Consider the following 18,699-nt stretch of genomic DNA (forward strand, 5'->3'; position numbering starts at 1 on the left):
GTTATTTGTTTTCCTATATAATTTAAGCAAATGTAGTTGTGAGATGGGGCTACTGTGACGTACATTTATCTTTTAAACACCTTGAGAATCCCACAACTTTGCTGCTACATACTTACAGAAGATAAGGCAGGCAGAGAACATGCAGATGCTCTGGGCGAGGGAGATGGGGTTGGTTAACATCTCTGTGTTGGAGCACAAGACACTTGCAGGTGGATACACAAGTTTAAAGGAAGCAGAGATGGGTCCCTTCAATATGTGACTCTGCTAGGGCACAGCTCAAGCCACCGCTATAAGACAATAAGGACTCTTTAAGGTGTGCATTTAAAAATCAGTGCGCTGAACTGCTGACAGCTGCCCCTTGAATGAGATGGTGTCTGCCCTGCACCAACGCTTCCTTCAGAGGCTCAGTTTCGGGGTTTGCTTCCACTGCAGGTCATGACAAGGCTTTTTGTCTGGGATACTGTTTGCTTGGAGGATAAAATGGGGAGAAAGCAGGTTCTTTTACACTGATCAGTCAACTAGGCCACAGGCTGGAAGGGATGCTGTAATGTGGGAAAGTGGTTTTAAAAACACAGCTCCTAGGCAGGATGGAAACACATCATATTCACACCATCCTGAGCCCCCTCTGCAGCCCCATGAGGACCTGCATCCTTTTGCCTTATGAAGGAGCAAGGAGGGATGAGGAGCTCCCACCTGCTGAACCACTACCAAAGGAACGTCCCTGCTACCAGCCCATGCCCAGGACAAAACTATTTCTGGACTGCACTCGCGGGAGAGGCGCGGAAGGAAGGGATATTGTTTGTTTCTCTTACATCTCCCTCCTGCACTAGAAGTTTTAAATTGGTTTATATGAGTTGCAGGCTAAGCTAAACATTTTAACTTGTCAATCAACCCCTGTTTGTTGACCTAAGATTGGCAGATACGGGAGACAGTTATTAGGGAGAAAAAATGAGCCCAGTGGAAAACTCTTTCCTTGGGCTTTGTTTCAGCTCTATCATCTTGGCATCGAGGCCGAGCCGGGTTTTTCTTCCTTGCTCAGTTAAATAATGCTGTAAAAATAAACACACACAATCAATTCATCTCCTTAAAGAGACACGTGTGTGTTTAATAATGTTTAAGTTGTTTACTGCAAGGAACTCACAACTCCTCACTTTATTTCACTGATTAAACCCTCCTTTGGAGCCAGTGAAAGTTAAGGAGGTTTGACATCTGCATTCTGCTGTGCCTCCAGCCTGCTCCACAGGAAAATGGGTTCTCTTTGGGGGAAGGGAGCAGCTACTGCTGGGGAGCTCTTTGCCATTGCTTTGCATGAGTTTTGTGTGTATTTGCTCTCTTATTTTGCTCCAGGACATGGTTTAGTGTGAGGTGTCCCTGCCCATGGCAGGGGGTTGGAACTGGATGATCTTAAGGTCCTTTCCAACCCTAACTATTCTATGATTCTATGACATGAACCTCAGCAGTTCATTCTTCTTTCCCCATCAGCTACTGAGCCCATAGGATCTGCTGGTCCTCAGACAACAAACCAGGCAGTTCCTCAGCATTGCCACAGATTGCAGAGAACTTCCCTTCATCCTGATTATTCTGTTTTAAGCATGATGGCTTCCTGTGCTCCAACCTCAGATTATAGAGGAGAATGGGCATAAAGCTCAGGGAAGGTGGTGGTAACCACCAACAGGCTGACTCCACTTGGTGAAGGGTGCAGAAAGACACAGGATATCATCATTTGGTGGGGAATGCAGAGGAACAGAGTTGCTACTCCCCAAAACATAGCACAACTAGTCCTCAGTTTCTGAAGCAAAAGGATGGGACAAAACCCCCAAAGCAGTGTAAAACACATGTAAATAAGAGCACACCATTCCCAACAGCCTTTTCTTCCTTAAAAAGGAATTTCAGCTACCCTCTGTAGCTTACTTAAACCCAAGGCCACCAGCAGAGCTGGTGCAGACCAGTGTGGTTCTCTTGAAGTCAAAAAGTTTGTATCAGCTGAAGATTCCCTCCCTCGATCCTTAATTTCCAAACATTATTTCTTCTTTGGCAAGCACTAAACTTGCATCATAGCTGGATGAAAATTGACTTTAAGGTCCCAGACAGGCAATTCCCACAGGCCAGAGGTGTCATAAATGTGGTTGGCTATTTAGCAAAGTGCCACCGCTGGCAGCAGGCTTAGAAATGCCTTTCATACTTGGACACATGCTGTGCATAGGGAGAAGATGACTCTACAGTCCGTGGTAACCTACCTCCACTGCATTCCTTCCATGAGATTTAGCAGCAGGTCAGTTCTTAAAGGTCTAACAGTACTGGTAAAGGGAAGGGGTCTGATCCATCACTGCCATCAAACCTCTGTCAGATACCTGTGCAAAACATGGCCAGATGAGAACAGCTGCGTCTTAAAGATCACTGATGTGATTGTGAATGATCGTGGTGGATAGATGATTGCAGGTGGAGGGGTAGGCTCAATGCTTGTGTCAAGGAGAATGCTTGAAGGTCACCTTACAGAGTGGTCATGGGTCAAAATAAAGAGAAAGAAAGTGTGATCAAGTCTGCTTCTTGAAAATGGGCATCTCTCAACTCCTTACCTGACCTCTAATGTGTGAGAAAGGGTGAGCGTTCAGCTGTTATCCCCATTCTATAGGAAGGGCAGGGTGTCAGCCCCTGCTCCAGCAGGGAAGGTGCAGGTTATGTGCAAAGTTTTTAGCTCTGAAATAATAGGCTGTGTGCTGCAGCAGGAAGGTCTCCTCCTTGGGAGGTTTATGGGAGCTAATGAGGGTCATAAACATTTAGGGTCTTACTGAGCTCCAGCCACTGGCTCAGGCAGGAGGCAGATGCCTTTTCTACATCACTTTCCTCATTTCTAAGATGGGAACAACAGCAATTAGGGCAAACTGCCCCACCGGCTGCAAGAGATGCATCATCACCCAAGGCAATGTGACACTGTGTTTGTTGCATGCTGGACCAAGGAAAGGCATGTTCTCAGTTTGCTTTTACATCATGCATGTATCCTAAAGTTGGATCTGGTGGATGCATGTAAAGATACCTCTTTGGCCACTGGAATTTGGCCAGAAGTATGAAAGAGAATCTCTTTTCCCTGTCTTGACATGGTTTAGTTACTGGAACATGTTTGTTACAGAGGCTGCTGAGCAAATCCTGCTAACAGAGGAAGACACCCATTCCCTTTAAAGCTGTCTACACTAGAAAACACATTCTTCCCATTATGCCAGTACTAGCACGGGTTTCCAGTTGGTGTTCAGGTGTTTATGTGCATCTATAAAGCCCCACATAGTTTGGCTCCTGAAATCTCAGGCATGTCCTGCAGACAACGCTGCATTCACATAACAGCAGCTATGCCTTTAAACCGGTGTCATTAACTCCGCATGCATAACACATTCACATACTCGTGTAGTAGCTCAAACCTGCATTTTGCCGATTTGATCTGCATGAAAAGAGCTCTGAGGCACAGCTGAAACAGGAATACAACAGCTATCAGCCTGGCTGTTGGAATTGCTGCTGTTATTCCTCCCCAATTACAGCTAATGTTACTGAGCTTAGGCTTCAATGGAAGTGTAAACGAGCGAATGCAGCTGAATACACTGCTCCTGGAGTAACATTTGTGCAGTGCCCAAAGGCTCAGGGACAAGCACATTGTAGATATTGTAAAGATAAAATAATACAGGCCTTGAAATAAAAACGGTTGAACGGTTTAGGGGAAGTATTTGTTATTTCACATGGGGCAATGACTGCAGTCAGCAGCGAGATAAGGTTCTTTAAAGACAAGTGTTCAAGAGCATGTCTGGCACATCTGCATCTTAAATACTCACCCCAGGTGCTGGAATTTTGATCCAGGGAGACAAGAGCTGGTGGATTTCACACCAGACAAGTGATTTCTGCATAGATCTGAGCTGAATTAGATGGAGGCAAAAATGTGGCTGAAGTACCCAGCCAAGACAATCTATTGATGCATCACCAGAATCAGGTTTGATTCTTTCTTAATCAAAGTGCTATAGCTAGAGAAGATCCGATCAAATGTTTGCTTTGCTGCAGGATGCTTCTTCCAGGACAGGGAAGAGAAGGGGAAAAAGCAAACTCCAGTACAGCTCCAGCAAGGAAAGGAGACCAAGGGAAAAGCATTTCAGTGGAACTACCTTAAGCCCATCAGAACTCCAACAAGCATCCCCCTTTCCGCTCAAATAGCCAGAGGACCAGAGGTGCTGTAATTACCCTGCAAACCCACGTGTCATTTGCTGGACCACAATATTTTCCTTGCTCACTGTACTCTCTTTCTTACAGACAGATTTGCTCTGTTGATGAAGACATGAATTATCCTGGTAGAGGCTTTCCAGAAAACCATCTGATTTTAAAATGGTTGGGGAAAAACCTGAACGATGCCAATGCAATCTATTTATTTTGTTTTAGAGAGGTGGTGTCCCTCCTCTTTATGCCAGTGACATTTAACTGCAATATATATATACATATATATACATATTAGGAGCCTGATGAAAGCCTCCGTGTGTGAGGAGGAAGGTCACAAGGGAGATGAGCTTGCAGCCATTAGCCCTGGCTGTAATTACAAATCTACCTCAGAGGTTAACATACCTTGCTACAGTGGGGTTTCAGAAGATGGGCGGTAGGATTAAATAACCCCTGGGTGGTCCTTTAGGGTCAGCTGAAGGGATATGTCCCCTCGCTCTATGTCAGGAGGGCTGGTTTTAAAAGGGCTTCAGTTTACACCTATTCCCTTGTGCTTTCCCACTACAGCCATGGTGCTTCTGGCCCTGCTGTTGAGTAACTGCAGATATGGGTGACAGCCACATGGGACTCAGCATCACCAGGAACAGCCCTTGAGAACTCACTCTGTCCAAACTGCAGCTCCATGCTGAGCACAACCAGGAACAGCCTGAGCTATCCAGACCTGACAGTGAGAAGACAGGAGCCAAACAGGGGCTGGACGTTGTCCCAGTGAAGACGGATGGCAGCCTCTGTGCAAAAAGCAAGAGAAGACAGAAGAGAGGGAGATACTGCCTTTGTCTGTCCATGTGTGATAGAGCAGGGCTAAGAGCCATGCAGCATCTCCACCCTGGGCCAGCTCAGGCTCACTGCAGTGGTGGCTTTTCACCATGCAGCAGGCAGAAAGCCTGCTTCCCCATCACATCAACACCTCATGCATTGGGATTTAACCTTTATGAAGCAGCTCTCCTCCTCCTGGCATGGGGCAGGTTTAGACCAGGAAGCCAGCAGCAGCAGGAGAAGGGAGAGAGGTGTCTGGGGGCTCTGACATCTCCAACAATAAGAGTCTTCTTCCCACTGGTGAAATGCCATTGCTACTGCTATGCTCTGGAAATGCTATGCAGAAGCTGTGTCTACAGGGAGCTACATAGGTGCTCCCTGGCCGGCTCCACCTCTAGCGCTGCCTACACAAAGGACTTGTTTTCAGTCATGGTAGGAAAACCATCTCTGGAAGGGGGAATAGAGCTAAGCCCTACCTGTGGCTGCTCCCTCTATTCCAGAGGGAGCAGCTTCCCCTCCATCCCTGTCCCTGCATGACGCATGCTTGTCCCACACTGGCAAACCCCTGTGTGGCTTTTTGCACTGGGCTGGGGTTTGCTGACTCGGCAGCTCCCGGTTCCCTGCAGCACCGGATCATCGAGCAGATCATAGGCAAATATTTAGACACCAGTGCACACAAAGGGGCATTCTCTCAGTGCTTTCACACGGGGATACAGTATTTAATCAAGCCCTGGGCAGAAAACAGCAGCTCTGAATTGAGGAATCATTACAAAAGACTCTGGTGGCTTCTGGCTACAGGAAGGGAAGCGGGTGCTGCATCATGCCAACATTTGCAGTCCATTTCTGGGGGTAGGGCTTCCTTATTTTGTGTCTCCCCTGAAACTTCCCACGTCATCACTTTAATTGTGCAAAAACCCAGTTGACAACTTTGTACTCTTAAAAGCAAAACTCTTCTCTATTTTAAAAGCCCCTACAAAATCTGAAGGGTCCTGAATGGGAGAGGATGCCTGGGTCAAGTTAGCATCTTATTGAAGCAGTAACTAACTGAGACAAAGTCTCCTATAACACTTCTTGTTCTGCAGATGTTATAGAATGAAAAAGGGGGATTATCACTGCTGAGAGGCAAGCAGTGACATCCTCAGACTCAGGACAAACACTGGGTGCTATCGTCAGCCCTAACTTCAGCCAAAGGAGCAGGCAAAGACTGCAGACTGTTGGTAACTAGAGTTAAATTACGGGTAGGACTCACCCCTGTCCTTTATTCAAACAACATAAGCAGTTTGTTATCCAGGTTTGGGGTTTGGTACCAGGAGCACGACAGCTCTGGGATGTGACAGAGCCTGTTCCCATCCACACCCCTGGCTGGAAATGCTTGAGTTGCCCCAGGCAGTGAGTCCAAGCATCTCCTCTGGGATACAGAGAAGGTTGAAAGTTTCTGATCCTGTAACTACACAAAAGCAGGGTACATTGGAAATGCTAACTTGTACAGCTGTACTTCGGCTTGAAATGACCTGGCCTGCTCTTTGCCTTGTGTGCCACTGATGGAGAGCAGTCTTCAGGAGGTCCTCGCTCTGTGCTACCTAACCCATGCAACCTTCGCTTGCACAACAATCTGCTTCTATCCATGGGGTGCATTCACTTGCTCAGAAAGCTGCATTTCTGAAGGTATGGGCTGAGAGCCCCTTGTTCCTCTGCACCTATTCCAGAGGCTGACTTCACGTCCTGTTACACATTGCAGCTTTTTTGCCTCTTTTTCTCCAGCAGCCCAATGCTCAGTAAATCACCGGTGGAGCAGCTTGTTTACAGGCAGCACCAGCTCATGTGTGACCCAAAGAGCTGGTCTGGTTCAGCCGTGCTTGGAAAAACACAAGCAGGGCAGACGTCAGGTGGGAGCGCGGTCCTTCCCTTCGGCAGCAGTGGATGGAGATCAAATAAACCTGGCATGGGATGGGCTGCAGAGGCCATAAATCTCCAGGGTTTCTTAGAAACTGCCCTCCTTTGTTTGCTTTCTTCGTTTGTCTTCTTGATCCCTCAGTTCTTGGTGTTTGATTTAAAGGAACAGCTCAAGAAGTCCCACCTCAGCCTGGGCGCTCGACTGGCACAAACACGAACCTCAAGCTGCTGGCAGCAAAACGCATTCCCAGTGACAAGCGTTATTTTCCAGTCTACAGAGGTCTCTGCTTGTACCTGCCCATGCTTAATGCCAGGCAGCCTTGATTTACAGCAGGAGACCACTATTAAGTTACCCTGGGTGGCTCAGGTCCCTTTCCATCCAGCTAATAGACCCTTTCAGTCCCCTGCATGAACACCATGATGCTGTAGGTTCATGTGAAGGTCCAACAGCCATGATGTCAGGGCCGAGGATCATGCTTAGGCTCATCCTGGAGCTGGAGGGAGTTTGTATGAGCTTGTTTGCCAGCCAGGAGAACATCAGCTTGCTGCAGGCTACGCTCTCCAGGCTATGGGGCAGCTCAGCAAGCCAACCGCAGCTGATGCCAAAGTTACTTACCAATAGATGGGTTCTATTGAGTAACATCAAGTTAATGCTAATTGGCATCTAATCACAATGACTCGCACAGTATTTAGGTGGCTTTTAAACCATGCAGAACCAAGCAGTGTGGGGTTTTTACCCCTCCCAAACTGATTTTTGCCACTGAAACTTGCATCATGAACAGATGTGTAATACACTGAGGTTATGGTTTTCATCTGAAATTAGTTATCAGCTACTTGCTTTCAGCCCATGTTTTATGGGCACACCACGCTTCCCTCCACCTTCCCTTAATCACAGCAAGTCTATAGAATACGGACATTACCGGGTTGCCCAGATGTGCATAAACCCATTACTCAGCACTACAACTAGGAGGACACAGGGATGTCAAATGTCAACAAGCAGACATTCTCCTTCCTAAAAGCAGAGCAGAAAGAGGAGATGGATGCAGCTTGTGGAAAACTCCCTGATCACAGATAGCTGTTATAGCGGGTGACAGCCCAAAGCAGAGACAGTGCGGAAGCCAGCGGTCAGTAAAACCTCTCTGAATGTGATAACTGTGTTAAACTATGACTCAGGAGTACCCAAATCCAGCTTTTTTCACTGTATACTTTCACAAACTGATTTCTGTTTGAGTTGATTTTGCCTGAAGCGCATGGGGCAGAAATAGGAAAACTTGTCATCATTCCCACGCGTTGTTTTGTCTTGACACAGGCAAGATCCTGGGTCATAAATTAAATGCCTTGTCTCTCTGGATAAATGATGTAAGAAAAGCTATTTCATCAAGAAATTACAACAGCATTTAATCTGACTTTATTTTCCTTTAGTATAATTATTAGTGTAATAACAACAACCTTTCCTTGTTACAATAAGCACTGGTGGAGGATCTGAACAAGAGATGGAAATTCACTCCCTGCAATGGTGTTTGCTTATCTTACAGCAAATGCAAGACCAGTGCTTTAAGAGAAGGAACCTGTTTGAAAGAGCACCTCTTCTTAGTTCACCCTATTCCAAAACTACTTCCTCGAAAGGAAAACCCAAAATTGCTCTTAGATTTTATTTTTCCCCTTAAAGATACATCCAGGAAATTATTTCAGAAAGGGACTATTAAATAATAAAAATACTTGGGAAATTACAGAGTGCAGCCCCTTGCATCCTGAGCTACAAAAAGCTGCTTCCAAAAATCACTCTTTTGCAGCTATCTCAACCCACCTGCAGTTTACAATATGCTTCCTATTGCCTTCCAAAGGCTTTGTTCAGTGCAAACCCTCCCCATACACACACAGAGCTCAGGGTTTCTCTGCCTCATCACTTCTTGAGCCATAGAGAAAGCGCTTTGCCTCTGAAAGCATTTCAGCGGAGCAGATTTCATTCAGGACTCGCTTCCCAGCGTGTTTCTGCTTATGAATGCGTAAGGAATTGGCATGAAATGAAATCCAGCCCTTATGTTCTTATCATTTATCACAGTCACTGATGTAACGGTACAGCCCATTATGGAGTATCACGTCTGTCTAACTCACTTTTCCCTGCTCAGAGACCTGGCTAACTCAGTGCAATGAAATCTGCTATTGCCAAAGGCTAATTCCTGCTGTGTCCTCAGCAGCATTCCTGTGGATGCTTGAGGTCTCCTGGCAGAGAGGATCAGGGTCTCCCAAGACCCCGGGGCAGTGCAGGGTTCCCTCAGCAGCTGAGATAGCCCCTGGGATGCAGGAAGGAAAACTCAGCCAAGATAAAGAGCATCTGAAATGCAAAGGAATTTGCATCTTCCAAATCTCATCTTCCACTGCATGTTCTTGCTGCATGAGAGAGGAGGCTTTTCATCTGTCCTAAGATCCTGCTGTGCAGGAGAAAACAAGGACATGCCCAGCCCAGGTTACCTCATTATGCAGGAGCACAACTATCCCAAACACCCATTTCAGCCCCTAACCAGAATGAACATTTCTGCTATCTTGTCTAGACAGAGACTTGCCTTTATCTCGCTTCAGTTCGAAACAAATCTGCCTGCAACACAAATGCTTTCAGTTAAGAGAAATGGGCTTTTTTTTAAGGTTAAACTCTCCATATCCATAGCTCTGAACCTCACTAGACTTGACAAAAAACTACAACTTTATTTTGGCTGCCGAGCTTTCCTGCCCTTTGGGGACAGGGAGGGAAATTGTACTCCACAGCCATTGTTTCTGACAGTTCATTTACTGGAATGAAACAATCCATTCATCACCAGGAGTCCATCAAACAGAAACTGTCTTCAGCTTTGGCTTGCATAATAAATATACACTATTTCAGCACTATGGATTTACATTCAACAGTGTGTATCCAATACAACACGCATTTGCCTTAGATCCCTGGATAATATAATCATGGCAGTTGCTGGTTCTGCTACTGTACCAGCCTTTGAGTAGCTGTTTGGCTCAGAGCTGCCCTCTCTTAGCCTGCTAGTCATAGAATATCCCTTTTATCCAAACCAATTGCACTCTCCTGCTCCATTAAAAAGTGTTAGAGAAAACTGATGGCAACATCTCCGCTCCTCTCAAACAGGATTTCATCAGGTATTGTTTTAATTTCAGCCTCCCTTGCCTTGAAACTTGCTATGAGTTAGGACTCTAAAAGTTATATTGTGATCCCATAGTCAGTGGGGACAGTGAGGGATCTCCAGAGAGTGGCTCAGCCTGTGTTAAAGAGCTGAAGGCAACCAAGATGAAACAGTGCAACATGAAAGGAATGAGGGGAAAAAGGAATTCAAACGGATTGGTGTTTATCTGGTTTTTCTCGCTTGGTTTCACAGTGAAAATTCATTCCTATTTGCAAGATGAAACTGCCCAATGCTTGAATATTGATGAGGGGAAGAATTAAATCCAGCATAATTAAGTGAAAGAAATTAATTTATAAGGGAAGGATCTTGGGATGCACTGTTGAAAGAGAAACCCTTGGACAATTACAAAAGCTGCTGAAGAGTGCCAGGAACATGGTTTGAGTAGTGCAAGTTGATGGCTACATTAGGATGATAACCTGTAATCATGAATACTGATTTCAATATTACATTTCTGCTTGAAGGACTAAAGTATTGGTTAATAGAGACTGTCAGTAGCTAATAAGAAAAAATACCTTGTGTTTTGTGATGTAGGAAATAAAGAATTTTGAAAGATACAGAAAATTTAAGATGAGACTTCAATAAAACAGAGTAGAAGAGAAATGAGGCATTTTCTCTCCTTTTTAATCCAGTTTTAATCCATTCCACTTCTAAAGTCAAATCAAGACTGGGTACACAGTAACCTTCCTCCTTCCCCCTGGCAGGACAGGTACCTGGCAAAGCCCAATCTCAGAAACAACTGCAATGCTCCTAGGCTGCTGCCTTAGAACAGGAATGTTCCCTCAGGGCCAGGCTCTCAAATCAGCTCCTTTCTGCTGCCTGAGATCAGCTGTCTGCTTGTACATGTGGCTTTGAGGAATGGGCATGAAGAAAACCCCAATGCAGCAAAGGGTCCCTCCAAAGCCTCACCAAGCTTGTCCAAGTCCTTTTTGATGTGTTTAAGTTCAGAAGCGATGACTGAGCATGGAACTGGCTTCCTGAGAGACGCATCCTGCTGGGCTGGGGGTGGATTGGGAACCAAAACCACTTGAACAAAAAGGTCTTGAAATGGAAATGGAATTGCGTTTCAAGCCCGGATGGGAAGGCAGAAGCATGGAGGAAGCACGGCAGGATCAAACCAGGATGAGGATGGACACTTAACTGAGAAAGAACAAACTGATCACTATAGGAGGGGGGGTTATTCCTCTTCTTTCATCTTTTCAGTCTGTTCTGTAGCATGAGAACATAGCCCATAACACTTCCCAAGCCCTGCAGCAACAGCATTCACCCGATACCCACACACTGGTGCTGAGTGGAACAACTCCATCAAGCACCCAGTCAGTTGGTTAACTCTAATCATCATTTTAGCTCTGGGAGGACATGGGAGCTTTGGTTATCTTACTCCAGGCCAACTGTGCTCCCTTAACAATCAGCCACACACATGCACAGAAGCAACGTGAAACGGGCTTCAGGTTCCAGAAACAACAGCAGGTAGAGGGGCACTGCAGCAGCAGACAGCAGGACGGGTGTCCCAGAGCACCACAAGTAATCACTGTTGTTCTTGTGTTGCCTCCAAGTCCTTCAAAACACGGGCCCATTAAGGGGATAGGCAGAGGTAAGGAAAAGCCGCCTCACAAATCACTGCAATGGGACCCTAGGGTGAAAATGGAGTCTGCTTACAATTGCTAATGAGGTGTCAAGCAATTTGTTTCTTCTACTGGATGTTTTATTTTGGGAGGAGATAAGTTCTGACTGCAGACTATTCGGCTTGATTGAATTTAGGGAGGTTGGGAGCTTTGCACACCAGGTCTGACCCTTGCCAAGTGGGGCTTCAAGGAGATAGTCTATTCTATGGGATCTGGGAAACTGCAGATCGCAGATCCCTGGTCTCCATGGGACTCCAAGAGCCCAATGCAGTGGAGCCATAATGTCCATTTGCCCAGGGAAGCCTTAATCCCTGGTCTTCCCTGAAGCAACCCTTGACTTCCTAGAAGTCCCCTCTGAATTCTTGAGGCTCCAGGTACAGAGAATAGAAAACATCTCTGGTCTCAGCAGGTTCTCTTTATAGAGCCTGAAAAGAGAAACATCAGCTTGCTCTTAAAGAGCCCTCCTCAGCCCACAAGGAGTTTCAGTTCACTCCAGATAAGTCTGATGCTCATCCAAATGGCAAAAACCTCAGAGGTCTGAAAACTCAGCTTTATCCCTCTTGTGAAACCGGGCTATCCACTGCCTGCAGACAGGAAAAGCACAGGAGCAGCAAAATCTGATACCCTTTGGCACTTCTGTTTCTAATTGCAGCAGAAGAAATGGACTACTGGATGACTTTAGAAGCCATCAAAGCTGGTGGAAGCCTTTACCCAAAGCTTCGTACAAGGCACAAAATTAACTTGCAATGCCCATTCCATCAAGGTTAAGATGTGGAAAAGCTTGTGGCCAGTCTCAGTTCCTGGTGGCATTCACTATCTTATTCACTTACTCTCATTAGGCAGCATCAGTGATGGGAGGAAGATGAGAGGTGGGACAGGGCAGGAGCTGGGAGGCAGACCAAAAGAATGTGAAAGAGTCAGGGCTGAGCTTGCAAGTAGTTGACAAATAGATGTGCCTGTGTGGAATGCTGCTGAGCAGTAGCAGCCCTGCCTTTGACTGAGACCCAGGGCACCCACAGAGCTATCTCAGGGAGGAAAGTGGGAGAGTGAATGAAAACTTATCATAAGTCTGATTAAAACCCCTCTTTTATAACCAGCCCCTCTGGCATGTTCTTCCCTTTTGGTCACATGGACTGAAATGGGACAAAGGGGAGGAAGCATCTTAATCCCCAGTCTGAAATGAAAGATAAGAGCGTAAACAACATCACCCTCATACAGAGCCAAAGTAACAGGGTTTAAACATGATCACCCTCCACCAATCCAAAAAAAAAGCTCATTCCAAGAGTCAAACATGCTTTGGGGTGTTGGGATCAAAGCCTTCACCATCGCTGATGATGGTAGGGGTCATGAATATAACTGGTGTAATTGCACTGATATAACCAGGCTCTGAGCATCCAGACCTGAGGTCTCACTCTCATACTGCAAATGCCACATTTCCCCTGAGCATGGCCAACACAAGGAACCCTGGGGCAGGGGGATAAAGGGAGCTTTGCAGCAAAGCATCACCTGTGGGCTTCAGGGGTGTTTTTTAAGCCATGAGCCAAGCAGCAGGACCTTTGTTTTTCCCTGTGATGTGCTGGGGAGGACAAGTTCAGGACAGAAACATAAAGAATCCCCTCCACACCCTACCTGATCCTGCTGCTTCCACAGAAAACCTTAACTGCATTGTGCTGTAATGAGCCATACCCAAACTACTGTTTTCTGGCCTCGTGTTTATTTGATTTCCTCATTGTAATGAAACTCAGATGGCTGCTGTTTACCCGAGCTCAGCACAGCACGAGTGGGCTTCCCTCCGTCTAATGAGCTGCAAGTCACTTCTGGAATTAGGGCAGAGGAAAGAACACATTTTTAGTAACTGCTTTAAACTGAAGCCCTCGTTTATTTTCATTACAGCCACACAAAAGCAATATAATGTTTCCTCTCCTGTTCCATGTGCAGCTTTTGCTTCCCTGCATGGGGCTGCATTCTGCTTGCAGAACATCCATCTCTCCAACCCTGTACCAGGAGGTTCATGCTCCTGTAAGGTGGTCCCTGAGGTGAGGTCAGGCTGCAGGAGCAGGGGATGAGCTGGCCTCAAAGCTTGTGCTGTTTGACCACACAAGTGAAGCAGGATTAAACCCACTGCTGTAACCAGCTGCTCGAGTGCTTTGTCATGCAATGCAACTGGTGCTTAGGTCACCTCCAGTCCTCCTACAGCAGGAACTTACATTGCAAGGCAAATGCCTGGGAGCCATGAGGTTTAGGTTCTGGTTTTAAGTCACCATTGGATGGATACAATGACCACCTGAAATCAGTGAATTTATCATTGAAATCCAGTGATTAAACCCATGGGAAATGCCTCATTGATTTCAAGCCCTGGGCAACACTGATGAGTCATGCAATTCCAAACCCTATAGGCGGTGGATCCCACCATTTATTTCTAAGGACCCCAGCAGAGCCCTCAGGGTGCTTGACCCTAATGTAGGGGTTGCCCTGCAGCAACAGCAAACTGCAGCAAGTATTGTCACTACGGCAGCACTTGGATAATAATGAAGTTAAACACATCTGTAGCTGATGTGAAGCAATTCTCTATTTAACAGCTGCTCACATTGTTGCTTTATTGTGCTGACAAGATTTAAGTTATCAAAATGTCATTTCCCCCCCCTTCAAAATGAGAAATACAGCATTTCCAGAGCAACAAATACATGCATGTGTCTCATGATTAAAACCCAACTCATGCTGCAGTTAGAGCTTCACAAGGGACTGGTACAAACAGCAAGCACTGAGGCAGAACACAAACACCTTCCCTGTGCTTTCTGCAAAGCATCCTAGGATCCCCACCAGATGCACGGATGGAACTGAAAGGCAGTTTGCAGGGAAAGATCCCATTCCCTTTCATACCTTCAACCCGCTGATAACAACAATGGGTTTTCTACACCAGATCCACTGTAATTCAAATATTACAACCCTTTATCAGATATAATAAATGTTGACTATATTTGTAAAGTGCCACCTCAGCATGTAAGTAGTAGTTTAGTCCTAACCTACCTCACATCCAAACTGCATGTAATAACACACACAGCTGAGCAGTCACATATAGACAAGTGATTCTTCTTTATATAAACCAGCTCCTGATAGAAGGGCAAATAACTGCCACTGGTCTTAAAGATCAAGATCCTCCACCTATAGGAGATACCAATTATACACAATGATGCTACTACATCAGAAGATATCCAAGATATTTAAACCACTACCATCAAGGAAAAGTACCCTCAGAAGAGTTCTATTGAGGAGCATTCAGAGGAGGTGGCTGATATTTTAAATAGAGCTTTTCAGATCCTGAAATCCTCTTTCCAGGTCAAACAGCTTTTTAAAATATGTATTAGGTAACACGTTTGTTCAAACTATTTTGAGCTAAAGCACCCTCAGATTAAGCTGCAATATATATTATTTACAATAGATCTATTTTCCCGTGTGTTGGATGCAGTGTTGCCAACTGTCAGGAAATTCAGGAACAGCTTGTAAATTTAAGTGCTTTCCAGAGGGCTCTTGGTATGTGTGTAAAATACTCATTTTGTTCCTAAAACATGGCAAGACATTTTTTTCTCTATGCTTGAAAAATAAGGGAAAAACCTTCATAAATAATATCATTGAAGTGATGATGTATCAGTTTCTAAGAAGAAAATGAAGTAACTCACTCAGTGAGCCCAAGTATCGTCTCCTTGCCCTCCATGGCCCAGAAGATACCAATGCCTTGATGTGTTTTCAAGGTAAGAGTGTGCATAAAACCCAAGGGCTGCTTCATTTCTCCAGGGATATACATGCCCTCATGCTCTTCGAGTAAAGAAAGCAACAGCAGCAAGGCAGAGAGTGGTTCACCAAGTCTCACTATTCAAGCCGACACTTGGATTCTGACGGATTTCAGTCAAATGTGACGGTTTGATGCAAAAATAGCTGCAAGAAATGGGGATGAAGACTAGAAAAAGGACAATTTCTCATGTCCATTCCCAGAATTGAAAATAACACATTTCGGGAAGGATGGTGTCCAGCCTGGCTGTTCCTCTGCTATACTAACAGAAAGGCAGCAACCCTTTTCAACTGCTACACAGCAAAATGAACTCAAGATCTCCTTCCTAAGCCTCCCTATTATAAACCCAGAAACAAGCAGTCCTCTCAATGCAAGAAACACTGCACATCCTTCCCTACTGACTTATATAGCCCATCATCAGAGTTTGGACCCATGGTCAACAGGAATCTCCTTCCTCCTATGGAGCACCTATAGAATTACACCCACATAGCAGATTAGAGGTGTTTGCAGGTGTTTAAGGTGGAGGTGCCGAGATGCTACAGAAACATCCCCTGCTTTGTTGGCTTTGTAGGTCACCTATCAGGTGGTTGGGGAAACAGACCTTTACACAGACCCGAGCCAGGGTAAAGGACAGGATTTTGCTACCTTCTACCTCCTGTCTGATCCCTGTTTTCTTCCTGGAACAGCTGATAACAGAGCTATTAATTCTTAAGTCACTCCAAGCACCTTTAGATATCTGGAGTTATGTACCATTTTAGTCAAAACTCAGAGGCTTGAACTCAGCATCTACTGGTGGAACAAGTGGAAAACTATTTGCAGCACTCAGTTTAAAGCGCATTTAAGTTTATCCTATGCATCAGGCCAAATTCAGCTATCAAACTGAATTGGATTTGGATGAGGAAAGAACAGGGATTGAGGATGATCTGAGAGATTGAGCAGATGTCAAGCTTTGGTGATCTACTCTTCCTTAAAGGAAGCAATTTGGTGTCCCCTTAAAGGTACTTTAATGAGCAATGTCTCTACAGACAGTGCCCGAGTGAGGACAGCAGTGGCTGAGGCACTTGCATGCACCCAGCAGCAGCACTCACAGGGTCTCCAGCCTGGACCACACTGCCTGGGCTGGTTTTACAGCTGTTTGGAAACTGTTATGATTACCTAAACCATACATCCTGCTGCAACAGACACAGCACCGTGGCTCTAGAGAGGGGCCCTATAATGCACTGCATAATACTAATAAACATGATTGTTATAAAAAGATAAGGTTACAGAACATTACACTTTGCCAAACACCAGTTGCCTGTAACTTCAGGTTTTGGCTGAGCCAAGAGCCAGACTTTAACGTTCAGCAGTAGTAGCTATTCAGAGGGTTGTTCTAGTGCTGCTGCCAGGAAAAACTGCGAGTGAAAGCTCTGATTTATCACACATTGGGGTTGCAAACCTGTGCTCGGGTACCAGGCAGTTGCTTGTCAGGTTGCAGAGAAAGTCTGGAGGAACCCCTGCGTTTGGAAGTGGCTGGAATTCCGGGTTCTGTTCAGAACAAGCAGCAGCGCAGCAAGGGGAATGTGTCCTGCCTCATCATGCACATGCAAAAAGGATGGATTTATCCTCATGTTGCTTTGCCATCCTCCCCCTACAAATCACCAAAATTGCTCAGTTTTGAAGCAAAGCTTAGGTTATAATAATGGGGTTTAAGATAAGAATCTAGTACAGCAACCTCCTATGTTGATGCAAACAGAAAACAGTGCTGGGGACAACATGACTCGAGAATCCCGTGCAGTTCCTGTAGGCTGGAATACTGGGAGTTAGATTTTATGTATTTACATTTCCTTTTCTCTCCCTGTAGTTATCATCTCCTTTATTTTCCATAGAACCGCTCCAAGTTCCTTTTGACAGTAGTTTTTCTTCTTATGTTTCTTTTAGACTGCCTGTGACTATAAAACTTTTATGAACCACTTCAGACATGCCGTTTTGGGGGGATATATACATACCTACAGAACAAACAGGCATTATGCATACTAAATGCATATCACTAATTATAATCTCCCTGCCGATGCCAATCATAAGAACAAGTTAAAGCCATTGAAAAGGGGAGAGTGAAAAACGCATCTGCGGTTGGCAAGGTAGGTGTACTTGACATGTCCTTTTATTAATGCTAATTATAGAGATCCCACAAATGGATGTCAAACAGTTCCAGGGTGTTTTGCTAAGAAATTTCTGTGATGGCAAAGGGAAGAACTCCACCTCAGCAGCTCGTTTCTTCTTGTTTGTTTTACTATTTTCACTGTTTTACTTTTAGGGTCACCAAGGAAGAAAGCGAGAAAGAAAAATCCCTTCTGGCCTATGGTCAGTTGCTGTTTGCCCCTCAGCTGGAACAGAGGGCAAATACACCCAGAATCTGCTTTATTCAAATGAACTGAGAATGAATTAAATGGGAGCAGTAGGACTAATTGCAATGGCTGGCTGGCTGAGTCCCTACATCTCCTTTGCAGCACAGCCTGCATCTCCCACCTCTCACTCTGGCTCTAAGGACCATTCCTCTTCATTCTGCTCCACAAGCATTTTCCTAAGTGTTGCAGCTCATGATCCTCCAGGGTCCCAGTGCAGCCAACTGCCCTTACTCAGCAGATCAAACATAGGCATCAATATTTGCTCAGGTTCTACTGGGTTTGATCAGACCAATGCAGGGGTTGGAAGGGAACAGGAATGAAAAGCATCCGACTGTCCCATCTCTCCCTCTCTGAAGGGAAAGCTTGCTTAATCCCCACTGGTAAAGAATCAGAGAAGCCACAGCCTTCCCATGACACCCTGGATTTATGCTGATAGAGGAATAAGAGATCCATCATGATGGGACATCTCATTGAAATAATGTTACCTATTTCTGCTCACACCCAGGGCACTCCTACATGCTCACACCTTTAAACACTGACACACACCCCTCTTTTTATGCAGGATTCCTCAGCTCTTGCAGCTCCTGCAGCACATCATAAGGTATTAAGGCAAAGACACAGCACACTCTGCTCTTTAACCCTTCACATCCAAATGGCTCTCTTCCTCCCTGGTTCAAACCCATAGACCAAGGCTGTTTCCCACCCAGTCCAGTTTATTGCTACAACAAGCCTGGGTGCCTTAAACTGAGGCCAGAGAGTGATGGCAGCCTGTTTATTTGGAAGTTAAGAGTCTAATTGGCAGCAGGTATAAACAGAGATAATTC

This window comes from Neopsephotus bourkii, unplaced genomic scaffold (assembly GCF_033783945.1).
Source record: "Neopsephotus bourkii isolate Nb327-2 ecotype Australia unplaced genomic scaffold, CSIRO-AGI_Nbou_v1 NB_1749, whole genome shotgun sequence".
NCBI lineage: Eukaryota > Metazoa > Chordata > Aves > Psittaciformes > Psittacidae > Neopsephotus > Neopsephotus bourkii.